The sequence below is a fragment of the Oncorhynchus mykiss genome, chromosome 13 (genome assembly GCF_013265735.2).
Source record: "Oncorhynchus mykiss isolate Arlee chromosome 13, USDA_OmykA_1.1, whole genome shotgun sequence".
NCBI classification, from domain to species: Eukaryota; Metazoa; Chordata; class Actinopteri; order Salmoniformes; family Salmonidae; genus Oncorhynchus; species Oncorhynchus mykiss.
Genome location: NC_048577.1, coordinates 67,348,555 through 67,370,961, shown reverse-complemented (window position 1 = coordinate 67,370,961; position 22,407 = coordinate 67,348,555). Strand labels below are relative to the sequence as shown.

The 22,407-nt window shown below is 41.2% G+C and overlaps 1 protein-coding gene, 1 long non-coding RNA gene and 1 pseudogene across 2 annotated transcripts in view; 2 read left to right on the top strand and 1 right to left on the bottom strand.

Moving 5' to 3' along the window:
• LOC118938461 overlaps positions 1 to 22,407 on the bottom strand; it is a 942,996-nt pseudogene that overhangs the window by 370,379 nt on the left and 550,210 nt on the right.
• LOC110515071 (NACHT, LRR and PYD domains-containing protein 3-like) overlaps positions 1 to 22,407 on the top strand; it is a 390,541-nt gene that overhangs the window by 277,824 nt on the left and 90,310 nt on the right. The window lies entirely within an intron of this gene.
• On the top strand, positions 745 to 17,455 carry LOC118938478. Its single transcript, XR_005035745.1, has 3 exons — positions 745 to 802; positions 13,574 to 13,747; positions 17,400 to 17,455. It is a non-coding gene; the product is annotated as an uncharacterized LOC118938478 (long non-coding RNA).

Genomic DNA, 22,407 nt, shown 5'->3' with positions numbered 1-22,407 from the left:
GCACATCAAGGAGAAGATCAGGGAGAATACCTCTCCAGAGAGGAGCATCAATCTGTTCCACTGTCTGAATGAACTGAATGACCATTCTCTAGTGGAGGAGATCCAAAGCTTCCTGAGCTCAGGAAGTCTCTCTGATGCCAAACTGTCACCTGCACAGTGGTCAGCTCTGGTCTTTGTGTTGCTGACTTCAGAAAAGGAGCTGGATGTGTTTGACCTAAAGAAATACTCCAGATCAGAGGAAGGTCTTCTGAGGCTGATGCCAGTGGTCAAAGCCTCCAGAGCTGTTCTGTGAGTAAATAAAATGGCATTGAAGAACTAATCATCAGGAATAAATATTCAGTTTAGAGAACAATATGTATTATAATATGTTTTTAATATTATATATAAAAACAAATATCCAGTTTACATAAAATTATGTATAATCCGTATATAATGTTATGTTGAAAAACTTTGAATAAATGCATTGATATTTACATTAGTATAACAAAATTACAATACAGTTCTAGGAGACGGAAGATTAATTTATATGTTGTTTGGGAGAATTAACTAAATGCATCTACCATTGTCCTTCTACACTACTGGTGTTAAAATAACAGTGTTTGTGAAGTCATGATGATCTCTTTGTCAGGCTGTCAGGCTGTGGAGTCACAGAGGAAGGCTGTGCTTCTCTGGTCTCAGCTCTGAAGTCAAACCCCTCACACCTGAGAGAGCTGGACCTGAGTAACAACGACCTAAAGGATTCAGGAGTGAAGCTGCTCTCTGCTGGACTGGGGAATCCCCACTGTAAACTGGAGACTCTGAGGTCAGTATTCCTGTAGTTGGTCAACAAGTGATAACTGTTCACTAGATCCACATGTGTTTACCAGACACACATAGTCCACACCATATGTGTTTGGACAGTGAAGCTTACAGTTTTAAATGTGGTGCTTTGCTCCAGAGTTTTGGATTTTAGATATAATGTTTCATATTAGGAGACAGTACAGAATGTCACCTTTTATTTGAGGTAAATGGTGAGAGGTTAGCATGTTTTGTTGTAGCCTCTGTTATTGGTAATGGTGAGAGGTTAGCATGTTTTGCTGTAGCCTCTGTTATTGGTAATGGTGAGAGGTTAGCATGTTTTGTTGTAGCCTCTGTTATTGGTAATGGTGAGAGGTTAGCATGTTTTGTTGTAGTCTCAGTTATTGGTAATGGTGAGAGGTTAGCATGTTTTGTTGTAGCGTCTGTTATTGGTAATGGTGAGAGGTTAGCATGTTTTGTTGTAGCCTCTGATATTGGTAATGGTGAGAGGTTAGCATGTTTTGTTGTAGCCTCTGTTATTGGTAATGGTGAGAGGTTAGTATGTTTTGTTGTAGCCTCTGTTACTTTCTCACTCATTATTATTCATGATTCATTCATGATCTTTCTCAATCATGCCAGTCACAGGCTGATGTAGTCATTGTATTTAAAGAATATTGGACCAAATACTAAACTTTTGACTACTTTAATACACTATAAGTTAATTGGTCAGAATACTTATGTCTCCTTCAAAAGGGGGGACTAGATACATAAAGTGCTTTTATTTCTAAAATGGTTTAAAAAATATACTGCCACTATTTTCACCACCAAAGAATATCAGTGTGATTTTAAAATGATTTGACTCTTTGCAGGCTGTCAGGCTGTCTAGCCACAGAGGAAGGCTGTGCTCCTCTGGTCTCAGCTCTGGAGTCAAACCCCTCACACCTGAGAGAGCTGGACCTGAGTAACAATGACCTGAAGGATTCAGGAGTGAAGCTGCTCTCTGCTGGACTGGGGAATCCACACTGCAGACTGGAGAAACTCAAGTATGTAGAGGGTTTATGTCAACGTTCATATCAGACATGTTTGACTTATCAGTCTAGTTAAGACAAACATTCTTACCACCACTTGGACAAAGATATATGTTACTGTGTCTGTGTCCAGTGTGTGTGTGTGTCCAGTGTGTGTGTGTGTGTCCTCTCAAACACAGACTGAACACACTGGTCACTGTAGTGGAAATTTCCTGTATTTACCAAATAATGAGAGCAAACCACACACAAGTCAGAGTTATCATATAGTCCATCTTTAATTATATGAGCTCCATCACAACCCTGTGACTCTCAGATCAATTCAGTGTCTATAAATGAATTCTCTGAGAGTGCTTACACATTGCAACTGAGATCCTTTATAGCAAAGACACACATCATATACTGTCACCTCATATGAAACATTTGTGTTCGGCAGGTAAGTCAGGATCAGGGAATCCCGTAGCACACCAGAACAATACTTACAAACAAACAATCACCGACAAGGACAATGAGGGTTAAATACACAACATGTAATGAATGGGATTAGAACCAGGTGTGATACAAGACAAGACAAAACCAAAGGAAAATGAAAAGAGGATCAGCGATGGCTAGAAGGTCGGTGACATCGACCACTGAACGCCGCTCGAAAAAGGAGAGGGACCACCTTCGGCAGAAGTCGTTAGAATTGGATCTGAAATCCAAAATGTTGGAGTGTAGAGCCACATTTAAAATGTTAGCTTCACTGTCAAAATAGATATGGTGAGGACTGTATACTCAATACAATCTAAATCTGATACCTCACTGTCTAAATAGATATGGTGTGGACTGTATACTCAATACAATCTAAATCTGATACCTCACTGTCTAAATAGATATGGTGTGGACTGTATACTCAATACAATCTAAATCTGATACCTCACTGTCTAAATAGATATGGTGTGGACTGTATACTCAATACAATCTAAATCTGATACCTCACTGTCTAAATAGATATGGTGTGGACTGTATACTCAATACAATCTAAATCTGATACCTCACTGTCTAAATAGATATGGTGTGGACTGTATACTCAATACAATCTAAATCTGATACCTCACTGTCTAAATAGATATGGTGTGGACTGTATACTCAATACAATCTAAATCTGATACCTCACTGTCTAAATAGATATGGTGTGGACTGTATACTCAATACAATCTAAATCTGATACCTCACTGTCTAAATAGATATGGTGTGGACTGTATACTCAATACAATCTAAATCTGATACCTCACTGTCTAAATAGATATGGTGTGGACTGTATACTCAATACAATCTAAATCTGATACCTCACTGTCTAAATAGATATGGTGTGGACTGTATACTCAATACAATCTAAATCTGATACCTCACTGTCTAAATAGATATGGTGTGGACTGTATACTCAATACAATCTAAATCTGATACCTCACTGTCTAAATAGATATGGTGTGGACTGTATACTCAATACAATCTAAATCTGATACCTCACTGTCTAAATAGATATGGTGTGGACTGTATACTCAATACAATCTAAATCTGATACCTCACTGTCTAAATAGATATGGTTTGGACTGTATACTCAATACAATCTAAATCTGATACCTCACTGTCTAAATAGATATGGTGTGGACTGTATACTCAATACCATCTAAATCTGATACCTCACTGTCTAAATAGATATGGTGTGGACTGTATACTCAATACAATCTAAATCTGATACCTCACTGTCTAAATAGATATGGTGTGGACTGTATACTCAATACAATCTAAATCTGATACCTCACTGTCTAAATAGATATGGTGTGGACTGTATACTCAATACAATCTAAATCTGATACCTCACTGTCTAAATAGATATGGTGTGGACTGTATACTCAATACAATCTAAATCTGATACCTCACTGTCTAAATAGATATGGTGTGGACTGTATACTCAATACAATCTAAATCTGATACCTCACTGTCTAAATAGATATGGTGTGGACTGTATACTCAATACAATCTAAATCTGATTCCTCACTGTCTAAATAGATATGGTGTGGACTGTATACTCAATACAATCTAAATCTGATACCTCACTGTCTAAATAGATATGGTGTGGACTGTATACTCAATACAATCTAAATCTGATTCCTCACTGTCTAAATAGATATGGTGTGGACTGTTTACTCAATACAATCTAAATCTGATTCCTCACTGTCTAAATAGATATGGTGTGGACTGTATACTCATTACAATCTAAATCTGATACCTCACTGTCTAAATAGATATGGTGTGGACTGTATACTCAATACAATCTAAATCTGATTCCTCACTGTCTGTCTTCTGACTGATACTGCTTTTTTTATATATTCTTTTATTTCACCTTTATTTAACCATGTAGGCTAGTTGAGAACATGTTCTCTTTTACAACTGCGAACTGGCCAAGATAAAGCAAAGCAGTTCGACACAGAGTTACACATGGAATTAACAAACATACAGTCAATAATACAGTTTGAAAAAAATCGATATACGGTGAGTGCAAATTAGGTAAGATATTGTTAAGGCAATAAATAGGTCATGGTGGCGAAGTAATTACAATATACCAATTAAACACAGGAGTGATTGATGTGCAGAAGATGACTGTGCAAGTAGAGATACTGGGGTGCAAAGGAGGAAGATAAATAAATAAATACAGTATGGGGATGAGGTAGATAGATGGGCTGTTTACAGATAGACTATGTACATGTGCAGTGATCTGTGAGCTGCTCTGACAGCTGGTGCTTAAAGCTAGTGAGGGAGATATGCGTCTCAAGCTTCAGTGATTTTTGCAGTTCGTTCCAGTCATTGGCAGCAGAGAACTGGAAGGAAAGGCGGCCAAAGGACGAATTGGCTTTGGGGGTTACCAGTATGATATACATGCTGGAGCACGTGCTACGGTGGGTGCTGCTATGGGGACCAGTGAGCTGAGATACCTAGCAGAGACTTATGGATGACCTGGAGCCAGTGGGTTTGGCGACGAGTATGAAGCGAGGGCCAGCCATTGAGAGTGTACAGGTTGTAGTGGTGGGTAGTATATGAGGCTTTGGTGTCAACACGGATGGCACTGTGATACACTGCGTCAAATTTGTTGAATAGAGTGTTGACATCGCCGAAGTCGAGAATCGGTAGGATGGTCAGTTTGACAAAGGTATGTTTGGCAGCATGAGTGAAGGATGCTTTGTTGCAAAATAGGAAGCCGATTCTAGATTTCATTTTGGATTGGAGATGGTTAATGTGAGTCTGGAAGGAGAGTTTACAGTCTAGCACCTAGGTATTTGTAGTTGTCCACATATTCCAATTCCGAACCGTCCAGAGTAGTGATGCTGGGCAGGCGGGCAGGTGCGGGTAGCGATCGGTTGAAGAGCAGGCATTTAGTTTTACTTGCATTTAAGAGCAGTTGGAGGCCACGGAAGGAGAGTTGTATGGCATTGAAGCTCATCTGGAGGTTAGTTAACACAGTGTCCAAAGAAGGGTCAGAAGTATAAAGAATGTTGTCGTCTGCATAGAGGTGGATCAGAGAATCAACAGCAGCAAGAGCGAAATCATTGATGTATACAGAGAAGAGAGTCGGCCTGAGAATTTAACCCTGTGGCACCCACATAGAGACTGCCAAATGTCCGGCCAACAGGCCTTCCAATTTGACACACTGAACTCTATCAGAGAAGTAGTTGATTAACCAGGCGAGGCAGTCATTTGAGAAACCAAGGCTGTTGATTCTGCCGATGGGAATGTGGTGATTGACAGAGTTGAATTCCTTGTCCAGGTTGATGAATATGACTGCACAGTAATGTCTCTTATCAATGGCGGTTATGATATCGTTTAGGACCTTGAACGTGGCTGAAGTGCACCCATGATCAGCTCTGAAAACAGATTGCATAGCAGAGAAGGTACGGTGGGATTCTAAATGGTCGGTAATCTGTTTGTTTACTTGGCTTTCGAAGACCTTAGAGAGGCAGGGTAGGATATAGGTCTGTAGCATTTTGGGTCTAGAGTGTCTCCCCCTTTGAAAAGGGGGATGACCGTGGCAGCTTCCCATCTTTGGGGATCTCAGACGATACGAAAGAGAGGTTGAACAGGCTAGTAATAGGGGTTGCAACAATTTCAGCTGATACTTTTAGAAAGAGAGGGTCCAGATTGTCCAGCCCAGCTGATTTGTCGGGGGTCCAGATTTTGCAGCTCTTTCAGAACATCAGCTGACTGGATTTGGGTGAAGGAGAAGCGGGGGAGGTTTGGGCAAGTTGCTGTGGGGGGTGCAGTGCTGTTGACCGGGATAGGGGTAGTCAGGTGGAAAGCATGGCCAGCCATTGAAAAATGCTTATTGAAATTCTCAATTATAGTGGATTTATCGGTGGTGACAGTGTTTCCTAGCCTCAGTGCAGTTTACAGTGTCCCAGAACGTTTTGGAGTTTGAGCTACAGGATGCACATTTCTGTTTGAAAAAGCTAGGCTTAGCTTTCTTTACTACCTGTGTATATTGGTTCCTAACTTCCCTGAAAAGTTGCATATCACGGGTGCTATTCGGGTGCTAATGCAGAATGCCACAGGATGTTTTTGTGCTGGTCAAGGGCAGACAGGTCTGGCGTGAACCAAGGACTATATCTATTCCTAGTTCTACATTTTTTGAGAGGGGCATGCTTATTTAAGATGGTGAGGAAGGCACTTTTAAAGATTAGCCAGGCATCATCTACTGACGGGATGAGGTCAATGTCATTCCAGGATACCCCGGCCAGATCGATTAGAAAGGTCTGCATGCAGAAATGTTTTAGGGAGCGTTTGACAGTGATGAGGGGTGGTCGTTTGGTCGCAGACCCATTACGGATGCAGGCAATGATCGCTGAGATCTTGGTTAAAAACAGCAGAGATGTATTTGCAGGGCGAGTTGGTTAGGATGATATCTATGAGGGCTCCCGTGTTTACGGATTTGTGGTTGTACCTGGTGGGTTCATTGATAATTTGTGTGAGATTGAGGGCATCAAGCTTAGATTTTAGGATGGCCGGGGTATTAAGCATGTCCCAGTTTAGGTCACTTAGCAGCACGGGCTCTGAAGGTAGATGGGGGCAATCAATTCACATATGGTGTCCAGAGCACAGCTGGGGGCAGAGGGTAGTCTATAGCAAGCGGCAACAGTGAGAGACATGTTTCTGGAAAGGTGGATTTTTAAAAGAAGAAGCTCAAATTGTTTGGGTACAGACCTGGATTGTAAGACAGAACTCTGCAGGCTATCTCTGCAGTATATTGCAACACCGCCCTCTTTGGCAGTTCTTTCTTGTCTGAAAATGTTATAGTTAGGGATGGAAATGTCAGGGTTTTTGGTGGTCTTCCTAAGCCAGGATTCAGACACAGCTAGGACATCCGGATTGGCAGAGTGTGCTAAAGCAGTGAATAAAACCAATTTAGGAAGGAGGATTCTAAGACTTTTACGGTTACAGAAGTCAACAAATGAGAGCACCTGGGGAGTGGGAGTGGAGCTATGCAGGTCCTGGATTAACCTCTACATCACCAGAAGAGGAGAAGTAGGATACGGCTAAAGGCTATAAGAACTGGTTGTCTAGTACGTTCGGAACAGAGAGTAAAAGGAGCAGGATTATGGGCACGATAGAATAGATTCAAGGCATAATGTACACAAAGATATGGTAGGATGTGAGTACATTGGAGGTAAACCTAGGCATCGAGTAATGATGAGAGAGATATTGTCTCTAGAGACATCATTTTAACCACAAACAGGACCAAGCCTGGCCTGTTGAGGAGTGACGGACTCCATCCTAGATGGAGGGGTGCTCTCATCTTATCTACGAACATAGATAGGTTAACTCCTCTTGCTCCACAATGAGATAGGGTGCAGGCCAGTTAGCAGGCTGTTAGCCAGCCTGCCAGTTTAGTGGAGTCTGCCACTAGCACAGTCAGTGTAGTCAGCTCAGCTATCCCCATCGAGACCGTGTCTGTGTCTCGATTTAGGTTGGGCAAAATGAACCATGGCGGTGTTCGCCTTAGCAATATCACTGGAATGAAGACCTCCATTCCTGCCATAATTGAAAGAGATTGTAATACCTCACATCTCAAAATAGGGCTACTCAATGTTAGATCCCTCACCTCCAAGGCAGTTATAGTCAATGAACTAATCACGGATCATAATCTTGATGTGATTGGCCTGACTGAAACATGGCTTAAGCCTGATGAATTTACTGTGTTAAATGAGGCCTCACCTCCTGGTTGCACTAGTGATCATATCCCCTGTGCATCCCGCAAAGGCGGTGGTGTTGCTAACATTTATGATAGTATCGAGTACAGTATACACATATGAGATGAGTATGTAAACAAAGTGGCATAGTTAAAGTGGCTAGTGATACATGTATTACATAAGGATGCAGTAGATGATATAGAGTACAGTATATACGTATGCATATGAGATGAATAATGTAGGGTATGTAAACATTATATTAGGTAGCATTGTTTAAAGTGGCTAGTGATATATTTTACATAATTTCCCATCAATTCCCATTATTAAAGTGGCTGGAGTTGAGTCAGTGTGTTGGCAGCAGCCACTCAATGTTAATGGTGGCTGTTTAACAGTCTGATGGCCTTGAGATAGAAGCTGTTTTTCAGTCTCTCGGACCCAGCTTTGATGCACCTGTACTGACCTCGCCTTCTGGATGATAGCGGGGTGAACAGGCAGTGGCTCGGGTGGTTGTTGTCCTTGATGATCTTTATGGCCTTCCTGTAACATCGGGTGGTGTAGGTGTCCTGGAGGGCAGGTAGTTTGCCCCCGGTGATGCGTTGTGCAGACCTCACTACCCTCTGGAGAGCCTTAAGGTTGTGGGCGGAGCAGTTGCCGTACCAGGCGGTGATACAGCCCACCTGGATGCTCTCGATTGTGCATCTGTAGAAGTTTGTGAGTGCTTTTGGTGACAAGCCAAATTTCTTCAGCCTCCTGAGGTTGAAGAGGCGCTGCTGCGCCTTCTTCACGATGCTGTCTGTGTGAGTGGACCAATTCAGTTTGTCTGTGATGTGTATGCCGAGGAACTTAAAACTTACTACCCTCTCCACTACTGTTCCATCGATGTGGATAGGGGGGTGTTCCCTCTGCTGTTTCCTGAAGTCCACAATCATCTCCTTAGTTTTGTTGACGTTGAGTGTGAGGTTATTTTCCTGACACCACACTCCGAGGGCCCTCACCTCCTCCCTGTAGGCCGTCTCGTCGTTGTTGGTAATCAAGCCTACCACTGTTGTGTCGTCCGCAAACTTGATGATTGAGTTGGAGGCGTGCGTGGCCACGCAGTCGTGGGTGAACAGGGAGTACAGGAGAGGGCTCAGAACGCACCCTTGTGGGGCACCAGTGTTGAGGATCAGCGGGGTGGAGATGTTGTTGCCTACCCTCACCACCTGGGGGCGGCCCGTTTTGAGCTTCTAGTCACGAAATCTATGCAGCCTACTCAATCACTTTTGATAGCTACTGTTTACAGGCCTCCTGGGCCATATACAGCATTCCTCACTGAGTTCCCTGAATTCCTTTCAGACCTTGTAGTCATGACAGATCATTTTCACATTTTTGGTGACTTTAATATTCACATGGAAAAGTCCACAGACCCACTCCAAAATGGCTTTTGGAGCCATCATCGACTCAGTGGGTTTTGTCCAACATGTCTCTAGACCTACTCACTGCCACAGTCATACTCTGGACCTAGTTTTGTCCCGTGGAATAAATGTTGTGGATCTTAATGTTTTTCCTCATAATCCTGGACTATCGGACCACCATTTTATTACGTTTGCAATCTCAACAAATAATCTGCTCAGACCCCAACCAAGGATCATCAAAAGTCGTGCTTTAAATACTCGGACAACTCAAAGATTCCTGGATGCTCTTCCAGATTTCCTCCTTCCAAAAATCAGTTAACCACCTAACTGAGGAACTCAATTTAACCTTGCGCAATACCCTAGATGCAGTTGCACCCCTAAAAACTAAAAACATTTCTCATAAGAAACTAGCTCCCTGGTACACAGAAAATACCCGAGCTCTGAAGCAAGCTTCCAGAAAATTGGAACGGAAATGGCGCCACACCAAACTGGAAGTATTCCGACTAGCTTGGAAAGACAGTACCGTGCAGTATCGAAGAGCCCACACTGCTGCTTGATCATCCTATTTTTCCAACTTAATTGAGGAAAATAAGAACAATCCCAAATAAATTTTTGACACTAACTAAAAAAGCAGCATTCCCCAAGAGAGGATGGCTTTCACGTCAGCAGTGATAAATTCATGAACTTTTTTGAGGAAAAGATCATGATCATTAGAAAGCAAATTACGGACTCCACCTTAAATCTGCGTATTCCTCCAACGCTCAGTTGTCCTAAATCTGCACAACTCTGCCAGGACCGAGGATCAAGGGAGACACTCAAGTGTTTTAATACTACTAGTATTATATCTCTTGACACAATTATGAAAATAATCATGGCATCTAAACCTTCAAGCTGCATGCTGGACCCTATTCCAACTAAACTACTGAAAGAGCTGCTTCCTGTGCTTGGCCCTCCTATGTTGAACATAATAAACTCTATCCACCGGATGTGTACCAAACTCACAAAAAGTAATAAAGCCTCTCTTGATAAAGCCAAACCTTGACCCAGAAAATATAAAAAACTATCGGCCAATATCGAATCTCCCATTCCTCTCAAAAAATGTAGATAAAGCTGTTGTGCAGCAACTCACTGCCTTCCTGAAGACAAACAATGCATACGAAAATGCTTCAGTCTGGTTTTAGACCCCATCATAGCACTGAGACTGCACTTGTGAAGGTGGTGAATTACCTTTTAATGTTATCTGTCCTCGTGCTCCTAGACCTTAGTGCTGCTTTTGATACCATCGATCACCACTTTCTTTTAGAGAGATTGGAAACCCAAATTGGTCTACACGGACACGTTCTGGCCTGGTTTAGATCTTATCTGTCGGAAAGATATCAGTTTGTCTCTGTGAATGGTTTGTCCTCTGACAAATCAACTGTAAATTTCGGTGTTCCTCAAGGTTCCGTTTTAGGACCACTATTGTTTTCAGTATATATTTTACCTCTTGGGGAAGTCATTCGAAAACATAATGTTAACTTTCACTGCTATCGCTATGACACACAGCTGTACATTTCAATGAAACATGGTGAAGCCCCAAAATTGCCCTCACTAGAAGCCTGTGTTTCAGACATAAGGAAGTGGATGGCTGCAAACGTTCTACTTTTAAACTCGGACAAAACAGAGATGCTTGTTCTAGGTCCCAAGAAACAAAGAGATCTTCTGTTGAATCTGACAATTAATCTTAATGGTTGTACAGTCGTCTCAAATAAAACTGTGAAGGACCTCGGCATTACTCTGGACCCTGATCTCTCTTTTGACGAACATATCAAGACTGTTTCAAGGACAGCTTTTTTCCATCTACGTAACATTGCAAAAATCAGAAACTTTCTGTCCAGAAAAATGTATCCATGCTTTTGTTACTTCTAGGTTAGACTAATGCAATGCTCTACTTTCTGGCTACCCGGATAAAGCAAAAAAATAAACTTCAGTTAGTGCTAAATACGGCTGCTAGAATCCTGACTAGAACCCAAAAATTTGATCATATTACTCCAGTGCTAGCCTCCCTACACTGTCTTCCTGTCAAGGCAAGGGCTGATTTCAAGGTTTTACTGCTAACCTACAAAGCATTACATGGGCTTGCTCCTACCTATCTCTCTGATTTGGTCCTGCCGCACACACCTACACGTACGCTACGGTCACAAGACGCAGGCCTCCTAATTGTCCCTAGAATTTCTAAGCAAACAGCTGGAGGCAGGACTTTCTCCTATAGAGCTCCATTGTTATGGAATGGTCTGCCTACCCATGTGAGAGACGCAAACTCGGTCTCAACCTTTAAGTCTTTATTGAAGACTCATCTCTTCAGTAGGTCCTATGATTGAGTGTAGTCTGGCCCAGGAGTGTGAATGTGAACGGAAGGAACTGGAGCAACTAACCGCCCTTGCTGTCTCTGCCTAGCCGGTTCCCCTCTCTATACTGGGATTCTCTGCCTCTAACCCAGGGGGCTGAGTCACTGGCTTACTGGTGCTCTTTCATTCCGACCGTGGGAGCGGTGCGTCGCTTGAGTGGGTTGAGTCACTGACGTGGTCTTCCTGTCTGGGTTGGCGCCCCCCCTTGGGTTTTGCCATGGCAGAGATCTTTGTGGGCTATACTCGGTCCTTGTCTCAGGATGGTAAGTTGGTGGTTGAAGATATCCCTCTAGTGGTGTGGGAGCTGTGCTTTGGCAAAGTGGGTGGGGTTATATCCTGCCTGTTTGGCCCTGTCCGGGGGTATCGTAAGATGGGGGCACAGTGTCTCCTGACCCCTCCTGTCTCAGCCACCAGTATCTATGCTGCAGTAGTTTATGTGTCGGGGGGCTAGGGTCAGTCTGATATATCTGGAGTATTTCTCCTGTCCTATTCGGTGTCCTGTGTGAATCTAAGTGTGCGTTCTCTAATTCTCTCCTTCTCTCTTTTTTTCTCTCTCTCGGAGGACCTGAGCCCTAGGACCATGCCCCAGGACTACCTGACATGATGACTCCTTGCTGTCCCCAGTCCACCTGGCCGTGCTGCTGCTCCAGTTTCAACTGTTCTGCCTTATTACTATTCGACCATGATGGTCATTTATGAACATTTGAACATCTTGGCCATGTTCTTTTATAATCTCCACCCGGCACAGCCAGAAGAGGACTGGCCACCCCACATAGCCTGGTTCCTCTCTAGGTTTCTTCCTAGGTTTTGGCCTTTCTAGGGAGTTTTTCCTTGCTTGCTGTTTGGGGTTTTAGGCTGGGTTTCTGTACAGCACTTTGAGATATCAGCTGATGTACGAAGGGCTATATAAATCAATTTGATTTTGATTATTTTTTTCTCCTGTCTTATCCGGTGTTCTGTGTCCCATCACAGCCAGAAGAGGACTGGCCACCCCTCATAGCCTGGTTCCTCTCTAGGTTTCTTCCTAGGTTTTGGCCTTTCTAGGGAGTTTTTCCTAGCCACCGTGCTTCTACACCTGCATTGCTTGCTGTTTGGGGTTTTAGGCTGGGTTTCTGTACAGCACTTTGAGATATCAGCTGATGTACGAAAGGCTTTATAAAATAACTTTGATTCAATAAATACATTTGATTTGATGTCACCACATCTGTGGGAGGTGGATCTAAATGGTTGGTTAAGGCATAGAGAGCAAGGCTAGAGGCTCTACAGTGAAATAAGATAATAATCACTAACCAGGACAGTAATGGACAAGGCATATTGACAGTAGAGATGCGTAGCGAGTGATCATAGGGCTCCAGCTAGCGGGCCGGGGCTAGCAAGAGAGCATTAGGGCCTTAGAGGGACGTCACGACAGAGGAAAGTCTGTTTTAGCCTGCAGTGACGTTGATAGACCAGTCGTGATGGCTTAGTAGGGTTCCGTGTAGCAGAGGGGTCCAAGTCCAATTGGAAAAATAGGTATAGTGGTATAGTTAGGTATAGGCATCGTTCATAAACTGGTCTGGTCAGTACTCAAATATTTGCACTATACATGTTTCTATCTACAACCAATACTTGGCTAATTTGTCATTTCTAATAATGATACATTAATTCATGAATATGTATGGCAGGTTTCAGGATACTGATATATCTGAACATTTTGAAAAAATGTACTGCCACTATTTTCTCCACCAAAGAATAGCAGTGTGGTTTTAATATGATTTGACTCTTTGCAGGCTGTCAGGCTGTCTAGCCACAGAGGAAGGCTGTGCTTCTCTGGTCTCAGTTCTCAGTTCAAACCCCTCACACATGAGAGAGCTGGATCTGAGTAACAATGACCTGAAGGATTCAGGAGTGAAGCTGCTCTCTGCTGGACTGGGGAATCCCCACTGTAAACTGGAGACTCTGAGGTCAGTATTCCTGTAGTTGGTCAATAAGTGATAACTGTTCACCAGATCCACATCTGTTTACCAGGCACATATAGTCCACACCATATGTGTTTGGACAGTGAAGCTTACATTTTTTAAATTTGTCGCTGTGCTCCAGCATTGTGGATTTGAGATATAATGTTTCATATTAGGTGACAGTACAGAATGTCACATTTTATTTGAGGTTGATGGTGAGATGTTAGTCAGGAATGAATCGAGAATAATGAGTACAGTACAGAATGTCACCTCTTAATTAAGGGTATTCATAGATACAGTGGGGAGAACAAGTATTTGATACACTGACGATTTTGCAGGTTTTCCTACTTACAATGCATGTAGAGGTCTGTATATTTTTAAATCATAGGTACACTTCAACTGTGAGAGACAGAATCTAAAACAAAAATCCAGAAAATCACATGGTATGATTTTATGTAATTAATTTGCATTTTATTGCATGACATAAGTATTTGATCACCTACCAACCAGTAAGAATTCCGGCTCTCACAGACCTGTTAGTTTTCTTTAAGAAGCCCTCCTGTTCTCCACTCATTACGTGTATTAACTGCACCTGTTTGAACTTGTTACCTGTATAAAAGACACCTGTCCACACACTCAATCAATCAAACCTCTCCACAATGGCCAAGACCAGAGAGCTGTGTAAGGACATCAGGGATAAAATTGTAGACCTGCACAAGGCTGGGATGGGCTACAGGACAATAGGCAAGCAGCTTGGTGAGAAGGCAACAACTGTTGGCACAATTATTAGAAAATGGAAGAAGTTCAAGATGACGGTCAATCACCCTCGGTCTGGGGCTCCATGCAAGATCTCACCCTCGGTCTGGGGCTTCTCCCCACTGTATATATTTTACCGTTTAGGAATGAAAGCACTTTATGTATGTAGTTCTCCCATTTGAAAAAGTCTTAATTATTTTTAAATATTAATTTAGTCAAACATTTAGTATCCCTTGATTACGTGACTCTTGTTGAATTAATTTGCAGTTTGTCTTGGTTCTGTTTTGGATGTTTTTCCTAATAGAAACTGAATGGTGAATAATGTCCTGTCATTTTGGAGTCACTTCACTTGTATTGTCAGTAAGAATAGAAGATGTTTCTGAACACTTCTACATTCATGTGGATGCTTCCATGATTATGAATAATCATGAATGAATTGTGATAATGATGAATGAGAAAGTTACAGAGGCACAAAGATCAGACCCCCTCTGTTATTGGTAATGGTGAGAGGTTAGTATGTTTTGTTGTAGCCTCTGTTATTGGTAATGGTGAGAGGTTAGCATGTTTTGTTGTAGCCTCTGTTATTGGTAATGGTGAGAGGTTAGCATGTTTTGTTGTAGCCTCTGTTATTGGTAATGGTGAGAGGTTAGCATGTTTTGTTGTAGTCTCTGTTATTGGTAATGGTGAGAGGTTAGTATGTTTAGTTGTATCCTCTGTTATTGGTAATGGTGAGAGGTTAGCATGTTTCGTTGTATCCTCTGTTATTGATAATGGTGAGAGGTTAGCATGTTTTGTTGTAGCCTCTGTTATTGGTAATGGTGAGAGGTTAGCATGTTTTGTTGTAGTCTCTGTTATTGGTAATGGTGAGAGGTTAGTATGTTTTGTTGTAGCCTCTGTTATTGGTAATGGTGAGAGGTTAGCATGTTTTGTTGTAGTCTCTGTTATTGGTAATGGTGAGAGGTTAGTATGTTTTGTTGTAGCCTCTGTTATTGGTAATGGTGAGAGGTTAGCATGTTTTGTTGTAGCCTCTGTTATTGGTAATGGTGAGAGGTTAGCATGTTTTGTTGTATCCTCTGTTATTGGTAATGGTGAGAGGTTAACATGTTTTGTTGTAGCCTCTGTTATTGGTAATGGTGAGAGGTTAGTATGTTTTGTTGTATCCTCTGTTATTGGTAATGGTGAGAGGTTAGCATGTTTTGTTGTAGCCTCTGTTATTGGTCATGGTGAGAGGTTAGCATGTTTTGTTGTAGTCTCTGTTATTGGTAATGGTGAGAGGTTAGCATGTTTTGTTGTAGTCTCTGTTATTGGTAATGGTGAGAGGTTAGTATGTGTTGTTGTAGCCTCTGTTATTGGTAATGGTGAGAGGTTAGCATGTTTTGTTGTAGCCTTTGTTATTGGTAATGGAGAGAGGTTAGCATGTTTTGTTGTAGCCTCTGTTATTGGTAATGGTGAGAGGTTAGCATGTTCTGTTGTAGCCTCTGTTATTGGTAATGGTGAGAGGTTAGTATGTTTTGTTGTACTCTCTGTTATTGGTAATGGTGAGAGGTTAGCATGTTCTGTTGTAGCCTCTGTTATTGGTAATGGTGAGAGGTTAGCATGTTTTGTTGTAGTCTCTGTTATTGGTAATGGTGAGAGGTTAGCATGTTTTGTTGTAGCCTCTGTTATTGGTAATGGTGAGAGGTTAGCATGTTCTGTTGTAGCCTCTGTTATTGGTAATGGTGAGAGGTTATTATGTTTTGTTGTACTCTCTGTTATTGGTAATGGTGAGAGGTTAGCATGTTCTGTTGTAGCCTCTGTTATTGGTAATGGTGAGAGGTTAGCATGTTCTGTTGTAGCCTCTGTTATTGGTAATGGTGAGAGGTTAGCATGTTTTGTTGTAGTCTCTGTTATTGGTAATGGTTAGATGTTAGCATGTTTTGTTGTAGCCTCTGTTATTGGTAATGGTGAGAGGTTAGTATGTTTTGTTGTAGCCTCTGTTATTGGTAATGGTGAGAGGTTAGCATGCTTTGTTGTAGCCTCTGTAACTTTCTCACTCATTATTATTCATGATTCTTTCATGATTTTTCTTAATCATGGCATCATCAGGATGAATGTATTATTGTTTAGTAACATGTTATCTACTCTCTTAGACAGAAAAGTACTCCACTCATCATCCACCATTTTATTATTGGGCAAAACACAACCAAAACAAACTGAAAATGCAACCAACGAGTTTATGACCAAATACTAAACTTTTGACTATTTTAATACACTATGAGTGAATTGTTCAGAATACTTAAGACTTCTTCTAATGGGGAGACTGGAAACATAAATTGTTTTCATTTTTAATAGTGAAACACATATGTCTTAAAATACCCTCAAATTAAAGGTGACATTATATACTGTCACCTCATATGAAACATTTGACCTCAAATCCAAAATGTTGGAGAATAGAGACACATTTGAAATGTTAGCTTCACTGTCTAAATAGATATGGTGTGGACTGTATACTCAATACAATCTAAATCTGATACCTCACTGTCTAAATAGATATGGTGTGGACTGTATACTCAATACAATCTAAATCTGATACCTCACTGTCTAAATAGATATGGTGTGGACTGTATACTCAATACAATCTAAATCTGATACCTCACTGTCTAAATAGATATGGTGTGGACTGTATACTCAAAACAATCTAAATCTGATTCCTCACTGTCTGTCTTCTGACTGATACTGCTTTTTAAACTGGTCTGGTCAGTCTACTATAATATTTGTACTATACATGTTTCTATCTGCAGGCAATACTTTGATAATTTGTCATTTGTAATAATGATGCATTTATTCATTTATGAATAGATATAGCAGGTTTCAGGACACTGATGTATCTGAAAATGTTGAAAAAACCTTTGACTCTTTGCAGGCTGTCAGGCTGTCTAGTCACAGAGGAAGGCTGTGCTTCTCTGGTCTCAGCTCTGAGGTCAAACCCTTCACACCTGAGAGAGCTGGACCTGAGCTACAATCACCCAGGAGACTCAGGAGTCAGACTGCTCTCTGCTGGACAGGAGGATACACACTGCAGACTGGAGAAACTCAGGTATGTAGAGGGTTTATGTCAATGTTCATATCAGACATGTTTGACCAATCAGGCTAGTTAAGACAAACATTCTTACCACCACTTGGACAAATTATTCGTTACTGTGTGTGTCCAGTGTGTGTGTCCTGTATATGTGTATGTGTGTGTGTGTGTGTGTCCAGTGTGAAACACACCCTGGACTCACAAACATCCTTACCGTGTGTGTGTGTGTGTGTGTGTGTGTTCAGGTGTATCACTCAATGACTGTCTGTTCTTCTGCTTACCGCTACAGTGTGGAACATGGTGGAGAGTACACAATGAAACCTGGGCTTAGAAAATGTGAGTGTTGACTGCTGTGAAGAATATGACTAAGAATAAGTCTTAATTCAAGTTAAGTCAAAGACCACCATCATTACTTACTTGGTCATATTTAATATATTTAATATCAGCTGTAGTTCTACAGAAGCAGAAATCAGGGACACCAAGGTTTACAAAGAGTTTATTTGACTGTGTGTGTGTGTGTGTGTGTGTGTGTGTGTGTGTGTGTGGCGCATTTGTGTTACATAAGAAATGTGTGTTTGTGTTCATGATGCATACAAGTGTGTGTGTGTGTGTGTGTGTGTTCAACATTTGTATGTGTGTGTGTGTTCGTGTGTGTGTGTGTGTGTGTGTGTGTGTGTGTGTGTGTAATTAATGGGAATAAGTGTGTTTTATATTACCATACAGTATAACATATGTTCATTCAACAAGTCTCAAGTTACCTTAACTTCTCCTTTTGATACCTAGAAACATCTACATTAAAATAATTAGTGAAAAGTGAGTTAACATTCAAACGTGAATGATGATGATTTCTAATATTGTGTCTGATTTCATCCATCAGATGCCTGTGATCTCACACTGGACCCAAACACAGTATTCAGATACAGCTTTCTGTCTGAGGGGAACAAAAAGGTGACACATATGGGAAAGTACCATCCGTATCCTGATCACCCAGAGAGATTTGAGCGTTGTGGAGTGGTGCTGTGTAGAGAGGGACTGACTGGGCGCTGTTACTGGGAGGTAGAGTGGAATGGGGGAGAGGTTGATATAGGAGTGGCATATAAAGGTATAAGCAGGAGAGAAGGGGGTGAGGACTGTTGGCTTGGATTCAATGACAAGTCCTGGAGTGTGGTCTGCTCTGAAAACAGTTGCAAAACAAGGCACAATAAGAGGGGCACTACCATATACGTCCCCTCCTCCAGCTCCCACAGAGTAGGAGTGTATCTGGACTGGCCAGCCAGCACTCTGTCCTTCTATAGAGCCTCCTCTGACACACTGACCCACCTGTACACATTCAGCACCACATTCACTGAGCCCCTCTATCCAGGGTTTCATCTTTGGGGTTCTGGCATCTCAGCTTCCCTTTGTCCGGTATTAAACACTACATGATGTTACACTCTAAATGTGGTCATGTTCAGTGTTAGGAATTTTATGAACAATGACTAAACAATATTTACATTTAAATAGAACTATAATTAATTAAACTCTACCCTGTTTTATAATATCTGATTAATAATGTTAGTTCCTAAGAAAGAGGTTATGTAGCAGGGATAAGGGGTAATTGGAAATGATAACCTTTGTGTAAGGAGGAATGTGTGTGGGTCTACAGTAAGAAAAGAGGGTCATTAACCTATGTTTGAACTGACTCAGCTATAACTCTGTGGTGATTACTTAAGACAGCGAGAGCCCCTCTAGGTTTTCCTTATCTGGAACTGTCTGCTAAGTGGTAATAAACTATGGTGAGACTTCAGGAGATGCTAAGTGGTAATAAACTATGGTGAGACTTCAGGAGATGCTAAGTGGTAATAAACTATGGTGAGACTTCAGGAGATGCTAAGTGGTAATAAACTATGGTGAGACTTCAGGAGTTAATCCAGGTATAGTGTGTCAGGTATGTGCGCTAGTGAGTTGGAATTAACTTTTGAACCTGCTTTGTCCTGTCGAGAGGAGGAGATACCTTTTATAACCTATAACCTATGACGTCATATTTTATATATACACTGTTGTACATGGATCTATGAGCAGCGCGCTCCGAAAATACTATTTTATAAATATATATAAATAATAAATAAATACTCATTTTGATAGACTAATAATAAATAAATACTCAATACTCAAGACTGGTCTCTGTCTATTTTGTGCAAATAAGGATCTTACAAATTCTTAGAAACAGACAGAGTGATTTTAATTGAATTGGTTAATGAACACATAGGAATTGTAAAATTCCTTTGACAGTAAGACACACTGGAGCAACAATGTAGAATATCTCTCTAGTCATGAGTTATGTTGTTATTATATCTAAATATTCAGGATTTTACACCACTTATGTTAATAGTCATTAGTAGAATGAATCACCACACTGTGTTGTAGAAACTGGTTTCATTTAGAAATCATTGATCGTGTTGTTATTGGGCTTCTTGGTGTTTGTAAATATTGTAGAATGTTTATTTGTCAAGTTCTTGGCACAACATTCTTGTTTGTGGATAAACTCAATTCAACTGAATGAAATGTACATGTGACAGATGTGACTAATAAAGGATAATCAACCAGATGGAAGAAGAGAGGTGGAAATGTTTTAGTATTGATCACAATATGACAGTAGAGTAATAGATGGAAGAAGAGAGGTGGAAATGTTTTAATATTAATCACAATATGACAGTACAGTAATAGATGGAAGAAGAGAGGTGGAAATGTTTTAATACTGATCACAATGTGACAGTACAGTAATAGATGGAAGAAGAGAGGTGTAAATGTTTTAATACTGATCACAATGTGACAGTACAGTAATAGATGGAAGAAGAGAGGTGGAAATGTGTTAATACTGATCACAATATGACAGTACAGTAATAGATGGAAGAAGAGAGGTGGAAATGTTTTAATACTGATCACAATGTGACAGTACAGTAATAGATGGAAGAAGAGAGGTGGAAATGTTTTAATACTGATCAGAATATGACAGTACAGTAATAGATGGAAGAAGAGAGGTGGAAATGTTTTAATACTGATCACAATAATTATTGATATTGATTTAATATTGACACTAACAGGACACTAATCATTCTGTTGTTACTACTGTATGATACTTAGAGAACAGGACACTAATCATTCTGTTGTTACTACTGTATGATACTGAGAGAACAGGACACTAATCATTCTGTTGTTACTACTGTATGATACTGAGAGAACAGGACACTAATCATTCTGTTGTTACTACTGTATGATACTGAGAGAACAGGACACTAATCATTCTGTTGTTACTACTGTATGATACTTAGAGAACAGGACACTAATCATTCTGTTGTTACTACTGTATGATACTGAGAGAACAGGACACTAATCATTCTGTTGTTACTACTGTATGATACTGAGAGAACAGGACACTAATCATTATGTTGTTACTACTGTATGATGCTGAGAGAACAGGACACTAATCATTCTGTTGTTACTACTGTATGATAGTGAGAGAACAGGACACTAATCATTATGTTGTTACTACTGTAAGATACTGAGAGAACAGGACACTGGGTGCATCTCAACAGTCTAAAGTGGCCTCCTCTCCTTTTCTCCTCTCCTTATCTCCTCTCCTTTATCTGGACTCATCTGAAAACACAATAGAGGTCAAAGTAACATGGTGGCTTCCTCTCCTTATCTCCTCTCCTTATCTCCTCTCCTTTATCTGGACTCATCTGAAAACACAATAGAGGTCAAAGTAACATGGTGGCTTCCTCTCCTTATCTCCTCTCCTTATCTCCTCTCCTTTATCTGGACTCATCTGAAAACACAATAGAGGTCAAGGTAACATGGTGGCTTCCTCTCCTTATCTCCTCTCCTTTATCTGGACTCATCTGAAAACACAATAGAGGTCAAAGTAACATGGTGGCCTCCTCTCCTTATCTCCTCTCCTCATCTCCTATCCTTTATCTGGACTCATCTGAAAACACAATAGAGGTCAAAGTAACATGGTGGCTTCCTACCTGGACATTACTGTCACCTGTCCAGTTCTCTCATGTCAGTTGAGATCAAGGAAGTTAGACAGAAATCCACTGGAATGGTTATTAGTGGGAAACTCATCTATCAATCCACTGGAATGGTTATTAGTGGAAGACTCATCTATCAATCCACTGGAACGCCCCTCCACCTGGTTATTAGTGGGAGACTCATCTATCAATCCACTGGAACGCCCCTCCACCAGGTTATTAGTGGGAGACTCATCTATCAATCCACTGGAACGCCCCTCCACCTGGTTATTAGTGGGAGACTCATCTATCAATCCACTGGAATGGTTATTAGTGGGAGACTCATCTATCAATCCACTGGAACGCCCCTCCAACTGGTTATTAGTGGGAGACTCATCTATCAATCCACTGGAATGGTTATTATTGGGAGACTCATCTATCAATCCACTGGAATGGTCATTAGTGGGAGACTCATATATCAATCCACTAGAATGGTTATTAGTGGGAAACTCATCTATCAATCCACTGGAACGCCCCTCCACCTGGTTATTAGTGGGAAACTCATCTATCAATCCACTGGAACGCCCCTCCACCTGGTTATTAGTGGGAAACTCATCTATCAATCCACTGGAACGCCCCTCCACCTGGTTATTAGTGGGAAACTCATCTATCAATCCACTGGAACGCCCCTCCAACTGGTTATTAGTGGGAGACATCTATCAATCCACTGGAACGACCCTCCACCTGGTTATTAGTGGGAAACTCATCTATCAATCCACTCAAACGCCCCTCCACCTGGTTATTAGTGGGAGACTCATCTATCAATCCACTGGAATGGTTATTAGTGGGAGACTCATCTA